Source organism: Tursiops truncatus, chromosome 2, assembly GCF_011762595.2.
Source record: "Tursiops truncatus isolate mTurTru1 chromosome 2, mTurTru1.mat.Y, whole genome shotgun sequence".
NCBI lineage: Eukaryota > Metazoa > Chordata > Mammalia > Artiodactyla > Delphinidae > Tursiops > Tursiops truncatus.
The window spans coordinates 144,551,874-144,575,324 of NC_047035.1; the positions used below are offsets into that span (position 1 = coordinate 144,551,874).

Genomic DNA, 23,451 nt, shown 5'->3' on the forward strand with positions numbered 1-23,451 from the left:
AATCAGTCTAGACCTCAAGGCCGAAAACACAACAGGAAAATCTATAAACACTGAAAATTACACAACGCACTTCTAAATAATCTATGCATCAAAGAGGAAGTCTCCCATGAAAATTTAAAATACATGGAAATGAATGAACATCGTGATGGTTAATTTTATGCATCACTCTGACTGGGCCACAGGATGCTCCTATCTCTGGCTAAATGTTACTTCTGAATGTATCTGCTAGGGTGTTTTCGGAAGAGATTAATAGCATTTGAATTGGGACACTGAGCAAAGCAGATGGTCCTCTCCAATTTGGGTGGGCATCATAGAACAAAGAGGCAGAGGAAGATTGGATTGGCTCTCCACCTGACTGCGTGAGCTAGGGTGTTGATCTCTTCCTGCCTTCTGTGCTGCTGGTCCCCAGACCTTCAGCCTTGGACTAGAGCTCTCAGCTCTTGGACCTTTAAACTACTTTACCAACTTTCCTGGCTCTCTAACTTGTAGATGGGTGATCATTGAACTTCTCGGCCTTTGTAATTGCACGAGTCAATACTTTACAACAAATCTCTCCCTATATGTGTGTGTGTGTGTGTGTGTGTGTGTGTGTGTGAGAGAGAGAGAGAGAATATATTTTTTAGATGTGATTAATATTTAAATCAGTAGACTTTGAGTACAGCAGATTACCCTCCATAATATGGGTGGGCCTCATGCAATCAGTTGAAGGCCCTTTTGTTGTTGAGATGTCACACCATATACAAAAATTAACTCACAATGAATCATAGAACTAAATGAAACACCTAAGACTATAAAACTCTTAGAAGAAAATAGAAATAAATCTGCATTACCTTGGGTTAGGCTAGATATGACACCAAAAGCAGAGACAACAAAAGAAAAACATAAATTGGACTTTATCAAAATTAAATAATTTTATGCTCCAAAGGATACGAAAAAGTAAGAAGACAACCCACAGAATGGGAGGGAAAAAAACTGCACATAGTATATCTGATAAGGGACTTGCATTTAGAATACATAAAGAATTATGACGTCTCAACAGCAAAATTCAAATAACCCAGTTAAAAATGGGCAAAGGATCGGAATAGATAATTCAACAAAGAAGACATAAAAAGACGCTCAACATCATTAACCATTAGGGAAATACAAATCAAATCCACAATTAGATATCATCTCACACTTACCAGACTAGATCTGACTAGAGTGAAAGTCAGATCACGACAAGTGTTGGTAAGGAGGTGGAGACATCAGAGCCCTCATACACTGCTGGCATGAATGGAAAATGACGCCGCCACTTTGTAAAATAGTCCGGCAGTTTTTTAAATGGTTAAGGATACTTTTAAATGGCTCAACAATTCCACTCCTAGGTCTATTCCCAAAACATATGCCGACACAAATACTTATACACTGATGTTCATAACAGCCTTATTCATAGTAGGCAGGCAAACTAAATGTCCATCAACTGAAGAATGGATAAATAAAATCTGGTATATCCATACAATAGAATATTATTTGGCAATAAAAATAAAGTACCGATACAGGCTGCGAAATCAGCAGAAGTGATTCTGAATCAACTCCCACTTCTCCTTACAACACTGTAAAGCTTTGTTCAGAAACATCCATTGTCATGTGAACTTTTCTCTATCTTTTTTTTTTTTTTTTTTGCGGTACGCGGGCCTCTCACTGTTGTGGCCTCTCCCGTCGCGGAGCACAGGCTCCGGACGCACAGGCTCAGCGGCCATGGCTCACGGGCCCAGCCGCTCCGCGGCATGTGGGATCTTCCCGGATCGGGGCACGAACCCGTGTCCCCTGCATCGGCAGGCGGACTCTCAACCACTGCGCCACCAGGGAAGCCCCCCTCAATTTTCTAATGGAAGAGTTTATTTAGGGACCAGGAGCCTTTTGGGGGGATGGGTGAGTGGGTGGAGTAGAGGGAACGCCAAGACAGATGCCGCTTCCCGGGTGCCCTGGACTGGGTTTGAGCTCTTAGCGTTGAGAGTGAGGGCAGGAGCTGAGGAATAGAGGTTTCTGGAGCAATCTAGAAAAATGTCTGAGCCATGGGGTTATAGCCAGAGGTCACCTAACCTTTGAGGACAAAGTCTTGGAGGTCAGACTGGGACCCAGGAGGAGTTCTGCTTGGTCCAGGTGGCAAAGTGTGACTTAGAACTGATGGACCCCATCAGTCTTTCCACTGCTATGGGAAGACAGGCCATTTTCTGCAGAGCTCTATGTCCTTGGCAATGGAGCGGGGTGCGTGTGCATGCGTGTGTGTGTGTGTGCTCGCGCACAGTGTCTTCATAATTTGGGTATAATTTAGGTATAAGAAGGACTTGCCTATTACTTCATGGTCATAGGCTGGTGACCCGTGAGCCATATCTACATCAAATTTTAATTTTAATTTTTTTTGGCCGTGCCGCGTAGCATGCGGGATCTTAGTTCCCCAATCAGGGATCGAACATGTGCTCCCTGCGGTGGAAGCGTGGAGTCAACCACTGGACCGCCGGGGAAGTCCCTCAAATTTTATTTTTAAAAAGACCACTTTCCTTCCCAGCATTCAAGAAATATTTATAAAAAAGGTTTATATATTGGGATCAAGAAAACCTCAATAAATACCAAAGGGCAGAAAGTGTACAGAAGTCCTAAAGCCTCAGTGCAATAAATGTTCAAGTTAATAACTACAGTTTAGTCTATAAAATGCACTGTGTACAAATCATACCTCAACCTTAAAAATCTACCCACTTGAAACTGAAAATTAAAACCCTCTCCTAAATAAATGTTGGGTCACAAAAGAAATGGAAACTGCAACTAACATAGACTGGAATGATGAGAAAACTGCCCAGCCAAACTCCCAGGACGTGGCCACCGCCTGCTCTCATCACCAAGTGAGAAGCAATGAATAGAAAAGAGAAATATGATGTGAGGACTGTATTTTTAAAGGCACGCACAAGGATAAAAACAAAAGTAAATGAGTTAGAAGAGAAAAAAAATTGAGTCTTGGTAAATAATATGAAGGCCTATTCTAAGAACAGATTCATCCTGCAGACCAGGGCGTAGGGACCGGCCTCCTCCTCCCAGCTGTGGGCCTCCAGCTGGGGCTCTCGAAGCCCCATCCCTTTCTGCAACTGCTCCGGGGTCAGCTGGGGTCCTTTGAGGTTGAGTGTAAATCAGAACACCCTGGACTGGGCCCCGTGGGACAGAAGTCCCAGATACCAGTTTGTCCCCCTTACTAAGTCAGCCTAATTAATTAAATTCGTCCTGTCTAATTTAACTGCCTAGTAACTCTGGATAACCAGCCTGGGTCATTTGTTCTTTGCAGAGCTCACCTCCTGAATTCTGTTCCCTCCAGTGTAAGGGCACAGAATGAGGGAACAGAGTGGCCCCACAGATCCTGGCAGACTGTGACACCCCTCCTCCATCCCCCACCCTCCCCCCTGCCCACCCCCAGTCTAGCCTAGGTGGCTCTGGCCAAAGAAGGGTTTCTGTCCTTGTAGAATGCCTCCTGGGGGCAGGTGGGGGCTGGGGCGGGGAGCGTCTTCCAAACACCGCCTCCTGCTGAGCCCCAGGGGAATGTGTTTCGAAGATTCAAGAGCAAAATAAATGTCCTTGTGAAGCCACTAAGTTGGGGGATGGTTTGCTACACGACCACAGTGACTGGGAAAGTGCACTGATGTGGACATTGAAGATGAGTGAAGTCTGAATCTCCTGCTGTGTGAAGATGTAAGTGCCTTGGACTGACGCATTTATGCTTCAAAAAAAAACCGTTGCTGTTGGGATGACAGTTTATACCCCCGATACGATGTACGTACAGTGGCTGGGGAAGAGCCTGGCGCACAGCAGGTGCTCAAGCAGTGAACTGGAGCGGCCATCACCATCGTCACCTGCGCCTCTCCCAGTGCAGGTAAGTACTCAGCAAGTGCTATTACGTGGGAATGAGCTGCCCCATCGCTGGAGCCACTGAAAAGACATCACGCTAACGTCCCTTGCTTTTTCTTTCAGCCATGCACCTCTTTCTATTAAAGGTTGGTCTTTGCAAACTGGTCTCCAGCCAGCTTCCAGGTTTAAAAATAGGTTCTGGGTGAAGCTGAGGCTGGGTGCGCTGGCTAGTGGGGGGGAGGGGGGCGTGCTAGGGGAGGGGAGCTGCTCGGTGGGGCCAGGGCTGCCGGGGGAGGGGGGGCCGCAGAGGGCCGGGGGGGGTACGGGGACACGGGGGGCGCGGGGGCGGGGGCGCCAGAGGGTCTGGGGGCGCGGGGGGCGCACGGGGGCGGAGGCGCGCGGGCAGGGGGCACGGGCGTCTCCCAGTCGGCCCGCAGACGCCGCCTCCCTGGCACTTAACCGCCACCTCGGCGCCGCGCTCTCTCTGACTCGCGCTTTTCGTTTGCTCCGCGGGGCGTTTCCGGGACCGGAGAGGTCGGCGAGGTCAGCGCGGGCCCCTGGCTGCCTCTGCCTGAGGGCGGCCGCGTGTGCCACAGAAGGGGCGACTGAGCGAGCGGCGAGGTTCAGAGTATCCCCAGGCGTCTGCACCCCCAGCCTGTGCCCACAAAGCCGGCAGCGGGGCGGGAGGAGGTGTCTGAGTGCCTTTGACTCGCCCAGTGGCGTGAGGCATCGACAGTTCTGCTGAAGTGGGGTCGGTGCGCAGGTGAAACTCCCTGGGCGCCAGGGGCCAGGATGGACCCCGCCAGCCCTCCAAGAGCCCCCGGTCTGTCGGGAGGCAGGCGAGCACAGACGTGGTTCCCAGATGAAGCTACAAGCGCAGGCTGCCGGAGAGTCCAGGCTGGGGTCCGCACGCTGGGAAATGTCTTCCAGGAGCCACAATCCGAAACGGTGTGAAGGGATTGGTATGACCGCACCCATCCAAGAGGGCAGCGAGGCCCCACGGCAGGAACAGGACAGAAAGGCCAGGGACAGCAAAGATCCAGGGGAGAGGATTCTGGAGGGTGCTCGGTTTGGTTAGAGTTTACGGGCGAGGGGACGTTGGGTGGGCAAGACTAACTGGCATCGACCATTAAGACCTTAGCTCATATCAGCACCCCATCAGCCAGCCAGGAATATTTGATAGCGAAGAAGGAAGGCAGGGGTGCAAATCCCGAGAGACTGAAAGGATGAGCAGACTGGGGCCATCTCAGAGCAAAGCAGGGGCTCGTATTGGCCAAGAGACTGTTAAGGTGTATTCGTCAGGAGCCCTATGCCGCAGCAACAAACAGCCCCAGATCTTAGAGTCCGAGCACAGCGAAGGTTTATTTCTCACACACTTCAGATCTGCACAGCTCTTGGAGACACGATTAACCGAGTGGCAGGTGGCCCTCCAAGCTGCACCCATGCTGTGGCTCTGTCTCCCCTTGAGACCTCCTATCTGGTCATCGTGTACAGAAGAGGGAGAATCTTGGAGAATCATGCCTCCCCCTGGATGTCACAGACAGCATTCCACTTACAGTGCATGGCCACACCAGTCACGTGACCCCTGACTGTGAGGGACTTAATAATGTCACTTCCCAAGGAACTGGAAGCAGAGGGAAACCAGGCGGGTTCAGCACCAGAAGTCTCCGTCCAAAGGGCCTGAGAGCCCCAAGGACCAACTCTGCCTGCACTCTGTTTTGGCAGGAAGCTATCTCGCTCCCCAAGGCCTGTCTGAGTCATCTGTCAGCGGCATAAGTACACAACCTTCTGATTGGCTTGTTACATGTCACATTAACAAAGTTTTGTGTAAAGTCCCTAGGATTAGCTGAATCCACCCTCAGACAGACCACCCCTCTCCTCTCCGGGTGAGGTCCCTGCTGGAAACACAAGCACCAGGATAGGATGGTGAGCAACGAATTTAGCAGGGGCGTACACTGCAGAGGTTCACGGCTGTCTGCCCGACTTCCTCTTCCCTCCTGCCCTCACAGGAGTGGGCACATGACCCCGGACTGGCCAAGCTCTGCCTCTCTGGCACAGGGGTACGTCTGGACTGGGAAGACAAGCAAGGGGACCAATCAGAGTGGCCTCAAGGGCTTGAGTTCTTTTCTGTGAGGCTCTGGCTTGTCTGAATGGAGCTATTGATGGTCAGCTCGCCACTCTGACCGTGAGGAGGAGCTGGCCCCAGGAAGAATCGAAAAGGGTGGGGGAAAAATAGAATTACAGAGAGAGAGCGAGAGAAAGAGAGGTTGACATAGTGACTGTGGATGCAATGTGAGCTCCTTGATCCAGCTATGCCTGAAGCTAGTAATCCAGTTACACAGCCAATTAAATTCCTCTTTTTGTTTAAGCAAGTTTGAACTGTACCTTCAAGCAATTACAAATGAAAAAAAAATCCTTATACAATTACTCAATGGCCTTTGGCCCCAAACCCTAACACAGAATCTTCTTAGCTGGGCTGTACTGCTAGGATCCCTCCTTCTGCTGAAGCTAGGGTCCTAGAGCCCTCCTTTTCCCTAAGGCCAAGCTGTTAGTGAACAAAGCAAGTTACGTGGCCTGGGTGTGGGAGCAGGAAAGGCCCAGGCCTTCCTACTGGGGCTGTGTGTATCCCGGGGATGTCCCTCTCATGCCCAATCTCCCTCTTTCTCTTCAGTGTCATGTCCTGTGGTTCCAGGAGTCAGGACCTGATGGAAGTGGGGTGCCCCCAGGACAGCTAGAGAGCCCCAGCTCTTCGGATATAGGGGGCACAAAGGCCAGCTGAGCAAGTCGCCTCTTCTCCCCCAGGGGAAGCACCTGGGGACCAGTACCCCACAGCAAGGTCGGTGGCTGGTGAGGGACAGGGTTTGGGGAGCAGAGACCCTTTCCAGTGATCGGGTGGAGGAGTTCCCAGAAGGTCACGGGAGATCACAGCCACCCACATGCGGGCTCGTGGGCTCGGAGCTCGCACAACTTCTGTCTCAGGCTTCGTTCCAAGCCTATGGGATCCCGCTCCTCTGACCCATTCTTTCCACATCCGCCCTTTGCACAAGGCTCTGATGTCTGGTGGCCTGTCCTGGCTGCCTCAGACCTGCAGCCTTAGCCCCCAGCCCCTGCAGAAGACCAGGTTCCAAGACCTAACCATGGAGCCCAAGGTCTAGGAGGTACAGTGGCCAGATACAGGACACTTTTGCAACACTAGGGCCATGCTGATACTAAAAATGTATTCGTTGTTTATTTGAAATTCAAGCATAACTGGACAGCCTATATTTTTATTTGCTAAGCGTGGCAACAGTAGTGGGAGGAAGCCCCGGCAGGGAGCGGGGCTGAGGTAGAAAAGGATCCCAGGCTTGCCTCCTGCCAGCTCTGTTTCCCCAGGCTGCGCCCCGGCCTGCCCCCACCCCACAGATACTTGGGCTCTGAAGCAGCCCTTAGGCCAGCATCACCCTCCCTTACATGGGGAGCTGGAGATAGCTGCAGGGGCACCCAGAGCAAACCCCAGCATGAAGGAAGACAGCTGCCCCACCGACATCCCCCGCCCCGGTCACCTGCCAGGCCCCTCTGACCGGCAGATCCTCTTCCATGCGGGCGACAGCCCTGGGCCATGACCCTGTGAAACCTCACAGCAGCCCTAGGGGTATTAAACGGCTGAGTGTATCTCTAACCTGGCCCAGTGACTGTGTTTCCGTGGAGCTGGGGCTCTCTAGCAGTCCTGGGGGCACCCCACTTCCATCAGGTCCTGACTCCTGGAATCTTGCCCTTGTCCACAGTCCATGTCAGGACCCAGGGGGGAACCAGCACCTCACGGATGGCTGGGAACCAGGGCTGGTAACCACACGTCTGGCTGAGCTGGGCAGGGCAGCCTGCACTCTGCGGCCCCCGTACTGCGCCTCTTCATGGTTGCTTAATCCACCGCAGCAGGCTTGAGTCAGTGGTCCCTGCGATGGGACCTGAGCTCTGGGAGGGTGGCGGCTGGATATCTAGTTCCATCACTGCCTGCAGAGCCCTGTAAGAATGTGTCCATCACAAAGGGCTCCGTGAACACTCTCCCAGACGGGCATCACTGTCACCTGGTGTGGAATAAAGGGGCGTCTCAGCCACGAGGAGGGCGCAGCAACCCTGGGCCACGCTTCTCTGAACCAGCCTCTTGGGTCCCTACCCCTGCGCCCGCGCACACACGGGGCTGCACCTGGGTGAACTGACACCTCGCCCGCCTTTAACTCCTCCCGCCCTCTGCGGTGGGTGGGGCCACCGGGCCTCTGGTCCTCGTGGGAATTCGTGGGAATTAGTAAGAAGCACCTCTGCCCTGAGCACCTCCTGCCCTGCGAGGTGTGATAAACGCGCTCCTCCGAGCTGTGAGCGGAGCTGGCTGTGCTTCCATCATTATCACCATCACCCATATTTAGAGGAAATGGGGGCTCGCTCGGAGGGGTGGCGAGTGCTGTATGTTGCCACGTGGACACCTGTCTTTGGGGACATGGCCTCGAGTTCCTCCTACCTGGACGCCCCTCCTCAAACACTTGGCCCCCTAGGAAACCCCAAGTCCGGCGTAGCACTCCGAGGCCTGCCACGTGGTTAGGGCCAAACCTTCCTGCCCTCAGGCCCAAAGCGTGCGCACGCCTGACTGCGTGGAGTGCAGGTGCCCGGGGACTGGGTGCGGGACTCTGGGGCCCCACAAACACAACTCCTTCCTTTTCAGTGCCTGCCAAGCATCAGCTGTGACCCACTGATGTGTTGGACACAGCTCGGTGCAAGGCAGCCAGCAGAAGACGGAGCAGATCGCACACGTCACGCTTAGGGTGAGTGGACGTTGTTTCCTAAAATTTGCATCAGTTACAGATACACATATATGTTTGTGTGCGAGCATCTATACAGAAAATGCGTGTGTATCACAGGTGGGGTGAATGTGGGGTGAGTGTTTTTTCTGAAAATTGTCTCCATGAGAGATAAATGTTTGTATTTTGTATACACATGTACACACATTATACACCCATGCGTATATACACGCGTACCCTCGTGTGTGTATGGGGTTGCCGTGTGAATTGCATCGTCTCCCGTGAGCCACAGCCAACGAAGTTGGAGAAACTCTCTTGTATTCTGTTTACTTAAAGAGAAAGAAAAACAAGTCAAAGTTCCCTTGACTTCTCAGGAAACAGGCAGCACATGCTTTTAGAGCAGGCTCTGAAGGTTAAGGGGGGAAGCCTGTGTCCCCAGCTGCCACAGGCACTGGAAGGCATGTTGGCGTCGCCCGTGGACATCCAGGAAAGCACTTGGACCTAGGAGGCAGGAAACCTTGGCTCCGAGACCGCGGCCGATACTCCAGCTGCCTGGATCCTCCATGTTTCTTACCTGCCTGTGGCTTGACGCTGATTTGAGCCTAAGCATGATATCACATGTGAAGGTCCTTACCTGTGGCCCTAAGGAGACCCTCCTTCCTTCTAATTCTCACAAGCAGAGGTTTTTAACTTGCAGAGAAAACCCAAGGCATCCCCGACATGCACTACAGTGACAAAGGCCTCTTAGAACCAACCCCACCCCCCTTGCACGCAACTCACAAAGGAACAAGACAGAAACTTAAAATAAGCAACAACAACACACACGGAACCCGCCCAGTCCCTCAGCCAGCGAGGGTAAGATACACACAGGAAGGAAGTGGCTGGGGGATTCAAAGAGGCCGAGCTGCGATGTCTCAGGAAAGGAATATTTTCCAACCAGCCTGCCCCACCTGTGGTTGGGAACAAGGTTTCAGACGCAGCCTTGTCCAGTGCCCCCTCCTGGACCCCCCACTGGCAGTCTAGACACAACAGTGAGGCCAGATCCACACAGGAAGGCACCCAGCGGGCCCAGCAAACCTGTTCCCACTGGTCCTCGGGCAGGCAGGCGTGGGCGGCTGCGCAGTCTGAAGGGCTGAGGGAAGACCTCCAAGGAGCTGGTTTCTCCGTGTGCTCCCTGCGACTGACTCACCCACAAACCTGTTTTTGATTTCTCATCAAAACCAGCTTCAGGCCCCGACAGGTCCAGCCCCCTGGAGGGTGTCACTCCCTAGCAGAATCCCTTCGACACCCCTGCGACCCGGGAGGGCACCCCTGCAGGACCCGGCTCTGAGCCTGTCCTGCCTCTGCCACCGCCCACCCAGGTCCGGGCTCACTGGGTGACCAGCACCCTATTTGTCTATTCTCTTTGTTCTCTTTGTTTGTGCCCTTCCTCTCTGCCTTCCATCCGAGAGCCCATTCCCATCCCCAGCGCCTAGCTCAAGGCCACTTCCTCTGCGCACCCTCCCTGACTCTCCCTTGCTTGGACCAATCTGGCGTTTTACCATCACGGCAGCCGTACGTCCAGCTGTGTGAGCCTGAGCAGGCTGATGAACTAACTCCCTGAGCCTCCTTCCCCGTCTGTAGGACGGGGATAATCAAGTTGCCAGCTGGGGCGAGATCATGGCAGCAAGGCACTGAGCCTGTGAGTGGTGCCCCAGGGCTCCATCAATGTCAGGTCCAGCAGTCATGAGGATAACTGGCCTTCCATCCTCCGGCAGGCGTAATCTCTCTGCAGTAGGACTCATTGGCCCTCCCTGCATTTTCCCTTAGTGCCTATAGAATCGTCCCTGCATACAGCAGGTGCTCAAAAAAGAAAGGTGAGGGGCAGTGTCTCCTAGCTGTCTGGGTCCTGGAGACCCTGCAGCGGGGGAGGCAGCTAAGAGCCGGAGGGTGGCAAACAGCACCCCTTGTGGGAGGGGCAGGAGCAGCTGGGGTGGCCACACCTCGGCTGCTGGGGGCCAACGTCCACTGCCTGGCGCCCGAGACATTGGTCAGCGCCGGCCCTCCTCCAACCAGGCAGGGGCCACGCTGCGTCCATACCCAGGGCTTGGGAAGACCTCGCAGGTTGAGCACGCAGTGTGGGTGTGCCTCTGAGTTGACGTTCCCTGGGCCCCTTGAAGTTTCTAGAATCCAGGCTGGATGGGCATCCCCACCCCTGACCTTCAGCAGGAAGAAACCAAGCACACTCGCCCACAGAGGCCAGAGCTGACCAGGTGCCTGCAGGGTCAGAGGCTGGCTTCTCCTTTTCCTCCTCCAGAGGCCAGCGAAGGAAGGAATATGAAAGGCTGGCGTTCCGGGGCCCTGCAGTGGGCTCAGGCAGAGGGTGATGGTGTTGAGGTCACTTCGAATTTCCAGGTGGAGGCTCTGTTCCTCAAGTTAAAACAAACACTTTGTTCTTGAGAATTTCAGGACAGAGAATTGTTGAGGGTTTCTGGCTTTAACCAAATGAATGGGCTGTTCTCAGGCCTGTGAAATAGAGAGGCCCGAAGGACCAAGGCCGAGAGGGTGCCAGGACCTGAGCAGACCAGCAAGGCTGGCCTTGGACCTTTTGGCCCAGCACCAGGCCCCGAGAAGAGGGGTGAAAGAAGGGTTTTGGAGGGGAGTCTCAGTGGGGTGGACCCAGGGGATCATGTTTCCCTGGTGATCAAAGGTGAGGACCTAGTCACCCCACTGGGCACGAGCCACAGCCCAGGGCCTGAAATCTAGAGTCGTGCTGGGGCTCACCCGGCCCTCCCATCGAGCGGCTTCTCGGCCCCGGTTCTTCTGGACGTCACGCAGGGTCCCCTGATCCACTAGCTCTCCTCTCTCCCCTGTAATCTCCTCTCTCCTCTGGCCTCCTCCCTCCCCAGCTCCTGCCTGAGAAAAGAGGCAGCAGAGAGAAATTCTGAGACCTCTGCCTGCCTGCCCTGTGCTCAGAACCTTCTCTCCTGGCCCATCTGGGGTACAGCGCACCCTCCATGGGTACACCTGGGATGGAGTTGCAGATTTACCGGGTTTACCCCCCCTCCCGAAACTACCAACACAACCAGACAAACTTGTGAACAACAGGACATCAGGTGAGGAAGGATGGCAGTCCCTGGGAGGTGGGAAACAGATGGGTGAGTCCTGTGATGGCCTGCTCCCTTCCTGAGAGGCTTATGGGCTACAGAGCAGACAGGGGGGTTCCTGGACAAACAGAGAAGGCTCCCCAAGTTCAAGAGATGGAGCTGGACATCCAGGGAGATAAAGGCAATTAGGGTCTTCAGGACAGAGGACCCCTAAGGAGACTGCTGCCAGGAGAGAGCCCTGGTGATCTGCTGAGGGTTCCCCGGGGCACTCACATGCGTCTGTGAAGAGCGCCGTACGTGGGGAGAGACTAGTGCCCGGTGCCCACATGGGGCTCCACCAGCCAGACCAGAACCTCAGATTCACTGAGTATCGGGATGGGGCTCAGGGGTTAATCCAGACTCTTCAGTCTGGACTGAGCACAGCTCCAAACTCACCCAACAAATCACAAAAGCAAGACCAGAAACAATCAAACAATTTCTAAGTAACTTACTTGTATCTCAGAAAAAAACTCAAGAATATTTCTCAAAATACAAAAATATCAAGCCTCCAACCTGGTAAAATCCACAACACCTGGCATCCAATTAAAATGAACTCGCTACGGACTTCCCTGGTGGCGCAGTGGTTAAAAGACTGCCTGCCAATGCAGGGGACACGGGTTCGATCCCTGGTCCAAGAAGATCCCACATGCCACAGAGCAACTAAGCACGTGCACCACAACTACTGAGCCCGCGTGCCTAGAGCTCGTGTTCTGCAACAAGAGAAGCCCCCGCTCACCACAACTAGAGAAAGTGCAGCAATGAAGACTCAACACAGCCAAAAAATAAATAAAATTTTTTTAAAAATGGACTTGCCAAAAAACAATTAAAAATTAAAAAAATAAATAGATAAACCAAGGGAAAAAATGTAAAAACAAACGAACAAAAAATAGAATGACCTTGCCTACAAAGAAGCAGGAAAACACGTTCCTAAGGAGGAGAGCTGGGCCTGATCGGCTGGCCAGAGCGGCTTGTGTGGGTCTCCCGTTGCAGAGCACAGGCTCCAGACACGCAGGCTCAGCAGCCATGGCTCACGGGCCCAGCCGCTCCGCAGCATGTGGGATCTTCCCGGACCGGGGCACGAACCCATGTCCCCTGCATCGGCAGGCGGACTCTCAACCACTGCGTCACCAGGGAAGCCCCCTATAATATGTTTTGAAACCAGGAAGTGTGAGGTTTCCAGCTTTGTTTTTCTTTCTCAATAGTGTTTTGGCTATTCAGGGCCCTTAGAGATTCCAAAGGAATCTTAGTATGTTTTTTTTTTCTATTTCTGAAAAATATGCCATTAACATTTTGATAGTGAGTGCATTAATCTGTAGATTGCTTTGAGTAATATGGACATATTAGCAATATTAAGTCTTCTAATTCATGAACACAGGATGTCTTTCCATTTATTTATGCCTTTAATTTCTTTCAGCAGTGTTTTGTAGTTTTCAGTGTACAGTCTTTCATCTTCTTGGTTAGGTTTATTCCTAAGTATTTTATTATTTTTGATGCATTGGAAATAGTATTGTTTTCTTAATTTCCTTTCAAGGTTGCTCACTGTTAGTGTATAGAAATGCAACTGATCTGTGTGTGTTGGTTTTGTATCCTGCCACTTTGCTGTATTCATTTATTTTATTAGGTCTAACAGGGTTGGTGTGTGTGTGTGTGTGTGTGTGTGTGTGTGTGTGTGTAGTATCTTTTTTTTTTTTAATAAATTTATTTATTTATTTATTTGGCTGTGTCGGGTCTTCTTTGCTGTGCACAGGCTTTCTCTAGTTGCGGTGAGCATTGCGGTGCACGCGGGCTTCTCATTGCGGTGGCCCCTTGCATTGTGGAGCACGGGCTCCAGGCATGCAGGCCTCAGTAGTTGAGGCATGCGGGCTTCAGTAGTTGTGGAGCACGGGCTCAGTTGCTCCGCGGCATGTGGGATCTTCCCGGACCAGGGCTCAAACCCGTGTCCCCTGCACTGGCAGGCGGATTCTCAACCACCGAGCCACCAGGGAATTCCCTGTGTGTAGTATCTTTAGCGTTTTCTACATATAAGATCATGTCATCTGCAAATAAAGATAATTTTACTTATTCTTTTCCAATTTGGATGCCTTTTATTTCTTTTTCTTGCCCAGTTTCCCTAGCTAGAACCTCCAGTACAATGTTGAATAAATGTGACAGAAGTAGTCTCGTTCCTCATCTGAGGGGGAAGCGTCCAGTCTTTCACTAAGTATGATGCTAACTGCGGCAGTTTCATAGATGCCTTTATTGGGTGGAGGCAGTTCCCTTCTGCTCTTAGTTTGTGAGTATTTTTATCATGAAGGGGTGTTGGATTTTGGCAAATGATTTTTGAGATGTTCATGTGATTTTTGTGTTTTATTCAACTGACCTATTGTATTATATAAATTTTCAGATGTTAAATCAGCCTTGCATCTCTGGATAGTTTCTTGGTCATGATACGTAGTTCTTTTTATTTGTGGCTGGATTTGGTTTGCTCTTATTTTCTGGAGGATTTTTGCATCCATATTCATAAAAGATATTAGTCTATCAGTTTCTTTTCTTGTGATGTCCTGTCTGGTTTTGGTACAAGGATAATACTGAACTCATAATAAATTGGAAAGTGTTCCCTCCTCTTCTATTTTTTAAAGTGTGTGAAGAATTGGTATTAATTCTCCTTTAAATGTTTGGAAGGTGCTAGGGTCTGAATGTTTGTGCCCACCCCCACCCAGTTCACATGTTGGAGTCCTTACTCCCCATGTAATGATGTTAGAAGGTGGGGACTTTGAGGGGTGCGTAGGTCATGAGGATGGGGCCCTCATCAGTGGGAAAGTTTATACAAGAGGACCCACAAAGAATCCTCGCCCCTTCCACCATGTGAAGATACAATGAGAAGTCTGCAACCTGGAAGAGGGCCCTCACCCAACCATGCTGGCACCCCAGTCTCAGACTTCCAGCCTTCAACTATGATAAATAAATTTCTGTTGTTTATAAACCACCCAGTCTGTGGTATTTTGCTGTGGTAGCCTGAACAGTCTAGGACTGTAGAATTCAGCACTGAAGCAATCTGGGCGTGGGATTTTCTTCATGGGTAGTTTATATTATTATTATTGTTATTATTAATTTAATCTCTTTCTTATAGTTATGTTCAGATGATCTATTTCTTCTTGAGTCAGTTTTGGTAATTGGTGTCTTTCTAGGAATTTGTCGATTTCATCTAATTTACCTAATTTGTTGACATACAGTTGTTCATAGTATTCCTTTATAATCCTTTTTATTTCCATAAGGTTGGTAGTACTGTCCCCTCTTTCATTTCTGGTTGTAGTAATTTGAATCTTCTCTCCTTTTTGTTCTTAGTCAATCTAGCTAAAGGTTTGTCAATTTTGTTGATCTTTTCAAAGAACCAGCTTTTGGTTTCACTGAATTTGTCTACTGTTTTTATATTCTCTGTTTCATTAATTTCTGTTCTGGTCTTTATTTATTTTCTTCCTTCTGCCCACTCTAGGTTTATTTCACTCTCCTTTTTTCAGTGTTTTTAGATGGAAGGTTAGATGACTGATTTAGAGGTCTTTCTTCTTTCTTAATATAGGCATTTAAAGCTATCAATTTTCCTCTAAGCACTGCTTAAGCTGAATCCTCATAGTTTCTGAGCTCCTCTTAGACACATTTTGGACATCCTGGATGATGCCACACAACTCTTAACTTTCTCTCATGTTTTTCATCTTTTTGTCTTTTTGCCCTAGTCTGGGAAGTTCCTTTGACTCTATTTTCCAGCCCTTCTCCTGATTTTTGTTTTGTTTTGACAATCATATTTTTAATCTCTCTGAACTTTTTCTTGTTCCCTGATTTTTCCTTTCTCTAGCTTCCTGTTCTTGTTTTGTGAATGCAATGCCTCCTCAAATATCTCTGAGATGTTAATTATGATTTTTAAGTTCTGCTCATTGCCTTTATTATCTCTATCTTCCCAGGACAGCTGTTACTTGGTTCATCCACGTCCTTCTCTCGCGGCGACTGTTTTCCTTGGTTGCCAGTTTGCATGTACAGAGGAGAGACAGACTGAGGCGTGCGGACAGCGGGCAAAGCTCTCCTCTGCTGTCTGGGTCTGTTTCCTCAGCCGGCCTCGCCCCTTCCTGGGAAGGCTGGCTCCAGTTCTGTCCACAGAGTGACTCATAGCCGGCAGCCTTCAGTGGAGGGTGCTGGACCTCCTCACCCCACAGAGACCTGGTGAATGAGGGTGGTACTAAGCCTGCTTCCAAGGTCACTTCCGAAGGCAAACCCAGCACTGCTAGCCACGTGGTGGAGCCTGGGTTCAAGGCAAGCAGAGTGCTCACCCCACTGTTCTGTGGACAATTCCCTCCACCAACGCTCCCCTCCCCACCCCCCAGCAAAGCCCCTGGCCCATCCTGTTCACAAACTGCAGACTCTGAGCTCACAGCCTCTCCGGGTGCTGGGGAGGGTAGCACCTCTACCCAAGCTGCCTCTTGTACATGTACTGAGCTGCAGTCTCCTCCTCCTTGGTTTATACATCAATATAATCATGCCTGTTTTTTATTTTCTGGAAGTATATCTGTCAGGAGTCCTCCCACCCTCTTCTCGTGTCTGCTTGGCATTATGCTAAGTTGCCGTTTCCAGGGGGGTTGGAGAGGGGAAGGAAGTAAAAGGGTGCTCAGTCTGCCCCTGGACACCTGAGCTGGCTCAGTTCTCTCATGTGTCTGTAAGTCCCAGACACATGCCATTGTCACCATAGTCATGATAACAGGGCTGTGTGTAGGAGGCCTCATCCCTGACAAGACCAGGGTCATCCCACAATAAACAGCCTGAGCTTAGCTACGGTGCTCCAGTGCAGTGAGATCACGTATAACCATTGGCTGACGTGTTGTGCGAGAACTGTAATTGACTCCAAATGCTCTGAGAGGGGTGTAGCGGTTAGGACTGTCTTTAGCTGTGGGTGAAAGATACCCTAAAACAACAGTGACTTAAACAAGACAGAAGTTACTCCACGTGGGAGGAGGAAGGTCTGCTAGGGAGGGTGCGGCATGTTGAGGCTCAGGCTCCACCCCTCCCAGGCTCGGCTGTGTGCAGCTTCCATTCCCAAGATTACCTCATGGTCCATGGTGACTGCTCCAGCTCCAGCCATCATGTGTACATTCCTGCCAGCAGAAGGAGAAAGAGGGATGAAGGGCTTGCCCACTCTTTTTAAAACTACTTCCTGGAAAATAAAATAAAAAGAAATAAATATTAAAAACTATTTCCTGGAACAGAAGTTCCTCATGGTGCTGCCACTCACACTCCATTGGCCAGAACTGGTCCAGCTAGCAGTGTGCCACGCTCAAAACCAAGGGTACCACTATTAAGGGAGGAGAAGATGTGGTGGGGCCCGCTGAGGGAGCCCAGGCAGGCACCACGTACCTCCCCAGCGGTCTGCGTGTCCTGGGTACTCGGGAACAGCCACTGTCCATGGCTCAGGTGGTCTGGTCACTCCTCACCTCCTTTGCTATGGTCTGAGCATTGTGTCCCCCCAGTGTTGGGAATCTGTACACCCAGTGCAATGGTGTGTTGGTGGGTGCTTAGGTCATGAAGGTGGAGCCTTCCTTAGAGATTATTCATTCGAGATTATAAGAGACCCAGAGCTCCTTAGCCTCTCCATTCCGCCTCGTGAGGACACAGTGAGAAGTCTGCCACCCAGAAGAGGGCCCTCACCCAACCCTACAGATACCCTGATCTGAGACTTCCAGCCATCAGACAGAGAGAAATACATTTCTTTCTTTTTTTTTTTTTTAACATCTTTATTGGGGTATAATTGCTTTACAGTGTTAGTTTCTACTTTATAACAAAGTGAATCAGCTATACATATGAGAAATACATTTCTGTTGTTCATAAACTACCCAGTCTGTGGTACTTTGTTACAGCAGCCGGAATGCATGATGACACCCTTTTCTGGGCCTCCCATTCTCTGTCTAGAGACAAGAATTCTGGGCCCAGAGTTTTCGTTCCATTACTTGCCGGGCACCCAGTTTCATTGTAGCCTTGGCTTTGAATTCGTCACCCAGCCTTACCAAGTCCAGAGTGAAGGATCTTCCCCAGGGTGGTTACTGGCAGAAGAAGCACTAAAAGAATCAGGGACTTCTGTGTCCCCAGACGTCATGGGGGACATGACTGTTGGAGTTGGCAACAGCACTGTGCAGAGAAAGCAAACGGAAAACGGCCTGCAGCCGCCCTTCCTCCCGTCCTTGGGTCCTTTGCGCTGCGCCTCGGTTCTGCTGGAAGCAGCTGGGCTTCCAGGGCCCTGAGAAAGAAGGGACAGTTCACGGGGATCTTGGCGCAACCCCCCGGCCCGAACCCCCAGTGCAAACTTTTCCCAAAGTAGCTTCCCCACATTTCGTGTCCCATGTTTGGATGAGGGCTCAGACACCGGCGTGGGCTGGGCCAGAGCAGCGTCCTCCTCCCGGGAAGACCTGCCCCATAGAGAATTCCAGACAACAAACTGTCTGGTGCCTGACTCCCCAGCTCTACCCTGAGCTTCCTGCCGTCGGGGAACAGCTCCCCATCCACGGTAGCAGTCGGGAACTTGTGCTCACTGGCGGGAGGAGGGGAGTGCTGGGTCCTGCCTGGTCGGGGGGTGGGGGCTGGATTCAGCCCCCTCTCCTCCTGCATTGAGACTTCACACCTCCCCTGACTGGAGCTGCCTTTCCAGGGCCTTTGTCCTCTGGGGCCACCTGGGGGACCTGGGCCCAAAGTCTCGGCCCAGCATCACCTCCATGGCCAGTGATCCCCGTCCCCTGCACACTTTTAAGCAGCACCTCTGTGGAGCAGGTCCTGGCCTGGCTCCGTGTCTCACCTCAACCTCTTCCTCTCAGAGGATGGCAGAGGCCCGCCTCCCTGCTCTGGGGTCTCTTCCGTGGAGAGGCCAAGGGCCTGCCCAGGGTCCAGAGTTTGGGGACAGGCAGAGCCAGGAGGGGAACCGCATCTTGGTGCTTCTCTGCCCTGCCTGCCGGCTTCAAGCAAGACGGTCCTGAGGGTGCCTCCAGGAAACTGCCCACGCAGAGAGCTCCAGGTTGCATCCTGGATGTGCGGCATCCTCCCCGCTATAGCGGACACCAGTGCCGCTCTCCCGTCTCCCACCCCTCCTCTGGGGCAAATCGCATTTTCCAATCAGCAGATCTCCTACAGAGCAGGCTCTTCTTGCACCCAGCGTTGGCCATCCTCCTGCACAGAGGTGGGCCTGTGTTCCCTGCTCCTGATCCGGGCAGGGTGCCACCGCGGGGTAAGTGAGGCCAGGTCACAAAGGATGAGATGGTCTCTACCTGTCTCTCTTGGGACCGTCCCCTTTGAAAGGCAGCCTCCCTGCTGTGAGGAAACCAAAGCTGCCCCGAGGCCATCTGGAGCCTCCTCGTGACCGTCCCAGAGGCACGTGAGGTGGTGACTCTTCAGATGACTCCAGCCCTGAGCCTGGTGTCCCCTCCCACCGCGGCCGCTGACGTCACCCTCCTTGCTGGGTTTGATGTGGAAACTCGGCTTCTGCGCACCAGTGCCAAATCAAATCTCGGAGGCAGAGTTCAGGTGAAGTAGAAAAGAATAGCTTTACTGCTTTGCCAGGCAAAGGGGGACATGGCGGGCTCATGCCTTCAAAACTGTGTGTCCCAAGCCCAGGGGGATTTGATGAGTCTTATAGCAATGGTTCAAAGGAGGGGTTGCTGATAAGGAACAGGGTGTGTGCAGGGCCTGCACTCCTTTAACCTGGCCTCGGGTGGTCTCCCGATGTGTTTCTGTGGTTCTCGAGTTTATCAAACTGTGACCTCCTCTCTGGAATGAAGAATGCTTCATCAGATAGTTAACATCTTCCATTTGTTGGGGTTTAAGTCTGCAGAAGAGCTCAAAGATATTGTTACGTGTATCCCTTGAGGGGGAACCAGGACCCTTTCCCAAGGCTACCCTATTGTTTCTTGGCTATTTCTCTCTTGTCTCTTCATCTCCTCCCTTCCCTGATTAGCAACCGTTTGAATCTGCCCTTTGGAACTCAGGGAAGGTCAGGGAGGCTGGAGCCTATTCCCTACAAACAAGAAACAGGGGACACAGAAAGGCTTCCATGCCCAGGAACCCCACAGGGTCCTGCTATGTTAAATGTTCTTTTCCAAATCCTGACCTTCAACATCCAGGAGCACAATAAAATGATCTAAGCTGCTGCGTTTGGGGGTAACTCGTCATCACCAGCAGCAGTAACAGAAATGGCATCTTTCTCTTACAGAAACGTAACATCTCTTGCTCTCTGGTTACATCTTCCTGCCCACCCACCATGCCCCCCACTCCGGAATCACATGTGGCCATGTGACTAGCTTTGAACAATCAGCCTGAGTGGAAATAATGTGTGACCGCATTTAATTGCTGGCCTTGACTCTGTCCCTCTTCTGAAGGCACGAGTGACAGTGCCATCTCTGTGGGTCACATCGAACATACAACAGGAACAAAACCCAAGCCTTTTATTTTCAACTGCTGAGATTTGGGGGTCATTTGTTACTATGCCATATCATGTCCTGACCGATACACACTGTGTTCTGAACACTGTGCCTGGCTCAGAGGAGCTCGTTGCTTACGGTCTGAACACCTGCATGAGGACAGCAGTGTCCAGTGTCCTGTCCCCCACCTGTCCCATCTCACAGCTCTCACATCAGACTCAGGGAAGCCACTCTCAACTCAGAGCTCGCCCATTTCCACTTTTCCACCGCCAGCAGAACATGCTGCTGGGTTCACCCCAGCTCCAGTCCGGCCCCCAGAGGCAGCGGCCTGAGGCACAGGGCCCTCTGGGTTCAGGGAGCAGAGTGGCCTAAGAAACCAGAGGAAGGATGGAGACCTGGGAGCCTGACAACTGAGGTCAGGTTCCTGCAGTGCCCTCCAGCGGTGTGGCCAAGGGCAAGTCCTCCACCTCCAAGCCTCAGTTTTCTCATTTGTAAAATGGGCACGATAATGTCAGTGTGTCAGTCTATAACAGAACACCCCAGTGTACACAGGGTGTTATACGATACCATGTTATGCATAGAGTGACTTATAAACATTTATTTCTCACAGTTCTGGAGACTGGAAGTCCAAGATCGAGATCCTGGCAGATTCAGTGTGTGATGAAAGCCCCCTTTTTGGTTCACAGACAGGTAGACAGGTGTCTTCACTGGTGAAAGGGGCGAGGGCTCCACCTTCATGACCTTATCACCTCCCAGGGGCCCCACCTCCTCATACCTTCATATTGAGGGTTAGAATTTCAACATATGAATTTAGAGAGGACACAAACACTCAGTCCAGAGTACATAGCCTTTCCCTCCCAGGGTATTAGGAGGATTAAATTCCCCTGGGAAGGCCTCGCCCAGGCCGGCTGCACTGGGCGGCACCCAGCCAGTCCTGGTCCCCGCTCCCGAGGGAGAGGTGTGGGCCCCAGCCAGCTGCCCTCAGAGCAGGCGGCCCATCAGTCCTTACCTCCTGGAGCCCATGCCCTGCTTCACTCAGGCAGCCTGGATGGGCCGCCTGGTGCGGGTGAGCAGAGCTCTCAAATAGCTCTTCTTCCCTGCAGTGACGGGGAGGTCAGTAAGGTGATGGCAGCGGCGGGCTGTCAGGTGCTCAGGCCCAAATCTCATCTTCCCTCTTTCTCTCACAGGCCACGTCCACCAAACCCAGCCATTGGTCCCTCCACAGTGTGGCCGGCATCCAACCACTGTCAGTCACACACACACACACACACCACTTACCCTGCTCCAGGACCCGCCTCCTGCCTGGTCTTCCTGACTAACCCCACCCCCCTTCACCCTGCACACAGCAGAGTGAGCCAGTTTAAACCCACGTTGGGGCTCCTGGCATGTTTCCCAACATCAAGCCGTTCTTCAATGCTCAGCGGATGACTGGATGTCCTGCAAATTTGTTAGGGAACTGTTGACGGAAACCACCTGCCATGGCCAGGCCCGCTTGCCTGACTTGTCTCACAACAGGTCATGAGCACGGTGCTGCCACCGGGAGGAATTTGGGAGGGCCCAAAAGAGGGAGGAGACAACCAACCTCCCAGAGTCCTTTGTGCTGGAATCCATCTTGGCTGAGAGATGCGCGCACCACCAGGAAGGACCCTGAATCACCAAATATGGGCCACGCAAGATGATTGGCCAGAGACAACCTGGAAACGAACCCCATCACCATGAAACCCGAGACTGCGAGCCACGTGGAGAGCAGTCCTCCTGGGTTCCCTTACCCTCTGCTCTCTGCCCGGGCGCCCCTTCCCAATAAAGTCTCCTGCTTTGTCAGCACGTGTGTCTCCTCGGACAATTCATTTCCGAGTGCTCGACAAGAGTCCACTCTCAGGCCCTGGAAGGGGTCTTCCTGCAACAAATTTACTTCCATTCTGACGTCATCTACCGGGAGAAGCACAAGATCCCACAGGTTAGGGGCTCACTCCCACAGGAGAGCCCCCACTGCAGACTCCAGTCCCAAGCCCAGGCTGTCATCTGTGCTTCTGACCACCTGGCTGTAAATTGGAGGTTCCCAAGACCCACTCTTCAGGTTCAATTAATGTGCTAGAGCAGCTCACGGAACTCAGAGGAACATCTACCTACAAGCACCAGCTTAATATAACTGGTGTATAAAGGCTACAGATGACGAGGTACATTGGGCAAGGGTCTGAGTGCAGAAGCTTCTGTCCCCATGGAACTGGGGTGCATCACAACCTGGTCTGTGGACATGCTCACCAACCCCTGAGCTCATCCCATCTGCTCGTTCATGAGTTTTTATGGAACTTAATCTGCAGCCCCAACTCCCTTGGCGGGGGCGGTCAGCGGATGGGGCTGAAACTTCCAACCTTCTAATCCTTTGGTCTGCTGGTGACCGGCCCCACCCTGAGGGGATCTAGGGCCCCACCCTAAGTTACCTCATTAGCATAAACTCCTGCTCAGGAGGGATCCTTAGAAGGAACAGAAGCCGCTCTTATCACTTGGGAAATTCCAAGGGTTTAGGAGCTCTGCTCTAGGAATCAGGGACAGGACCAGATACATTACTTGTTATCCCACAGGGCCCGTCCCCCTCTGCCCTCCTCCCACCCACACGCCAGGGTCCTCCACCTCCTGAGCTTGCCTTTGCCCTTCTCTGCCTGGAAACTCTGCCCGGGTATCTGCCAGGCTCCCTAGCTCACCTTGTTCAGGTCCTTGTTTAAAGGTCACCTGTTGAAGGAAGCCTTCCTGATCAGCCCCTTGACAGCTGCAGAGCCCCTCCACTCGGGGACCCCTTCCCTCCATCATTGTTTTCTATTCATCCCGGTCACCACCTGACACGTGCGCTTAGGTGTTTACTGCCCCTCCCCCAATTAAAATACCAGCATGAAAGTGAAGGAGGCCCTCACGCCAGCGATGCCTGGGAGAAAATGTATGTGAGGACGCCCCTTTCCCATGCAGGAGCGCCAGGCAGAGGGAGGGGAGGGTGAGGACGGCCTGTGAGAGTAGGACCAGCCCTGGCAGCTTACTGCGAACCGCTCACTGCGGCCTCTGTGGGTCCAGGCCACATTGATGCAAGCCTGGGGGTCCGAGTCACCCTCCCCACGGGCAGCAGAGTGGAACGAAAGGGGTCACTAAAGCTGCGAAGGTCATCCAGGAAAAGGGCCTTGGAGAGGACGAGACACTGAGGTGTGAGGCCCAGAGCCAGGCTCTCAGCTCATCCCTGCCTGGCGGGCTGGCCAGGCCAGGCCTGAGGCCTGAAGAGCC

The 23,451-nt window shown here is 52.2% G+C and overlaps 2 long non-coding RNA genes across 3 annotated transcripts; one reads left to right on the forward strand and one right to left on the reverse strand.

Moving 5' to 3' along the window:
• Nucleotides 1–877: 877 nt before the first annotated feature.
• LOC141278075 (uncharacterized) lies at nucleotides 878–9,010 on the reverse strand. The gene is made up of 2 exons (XR_012330326.1): nucleotides 8,877–9,010; nucleotides 878–7,934 (listed from the first exon to the last, which is right to left on the reverse strand). It is a non-coding gene; the product is annotated as an uncharacterized lncRNA (long non-coding RNA).
• On the forward strand, nucleotides 6,569–21,990 carry LOC109551830 (uncharacterized). 2 transcript variants are annotated; one of them, XR_004525341.2, is made up of 3 exons: nucleotides 6,569–6,706; nucleotides 8,564–11,734; nucleotides 15,700–21,990. It is a non-coding gene; the product is annotated as an uncharacterized lncRNA (long non-coding RNA). The 2 variants fall into 2 exon arrangements; XR_002178531.3 differs by having other exon boundaries at nucleotides 8,564–8,663.
• The last annotated feature ends 1,461 nt before the right edge of the window (nucleotides 21,991–23,451 follow it).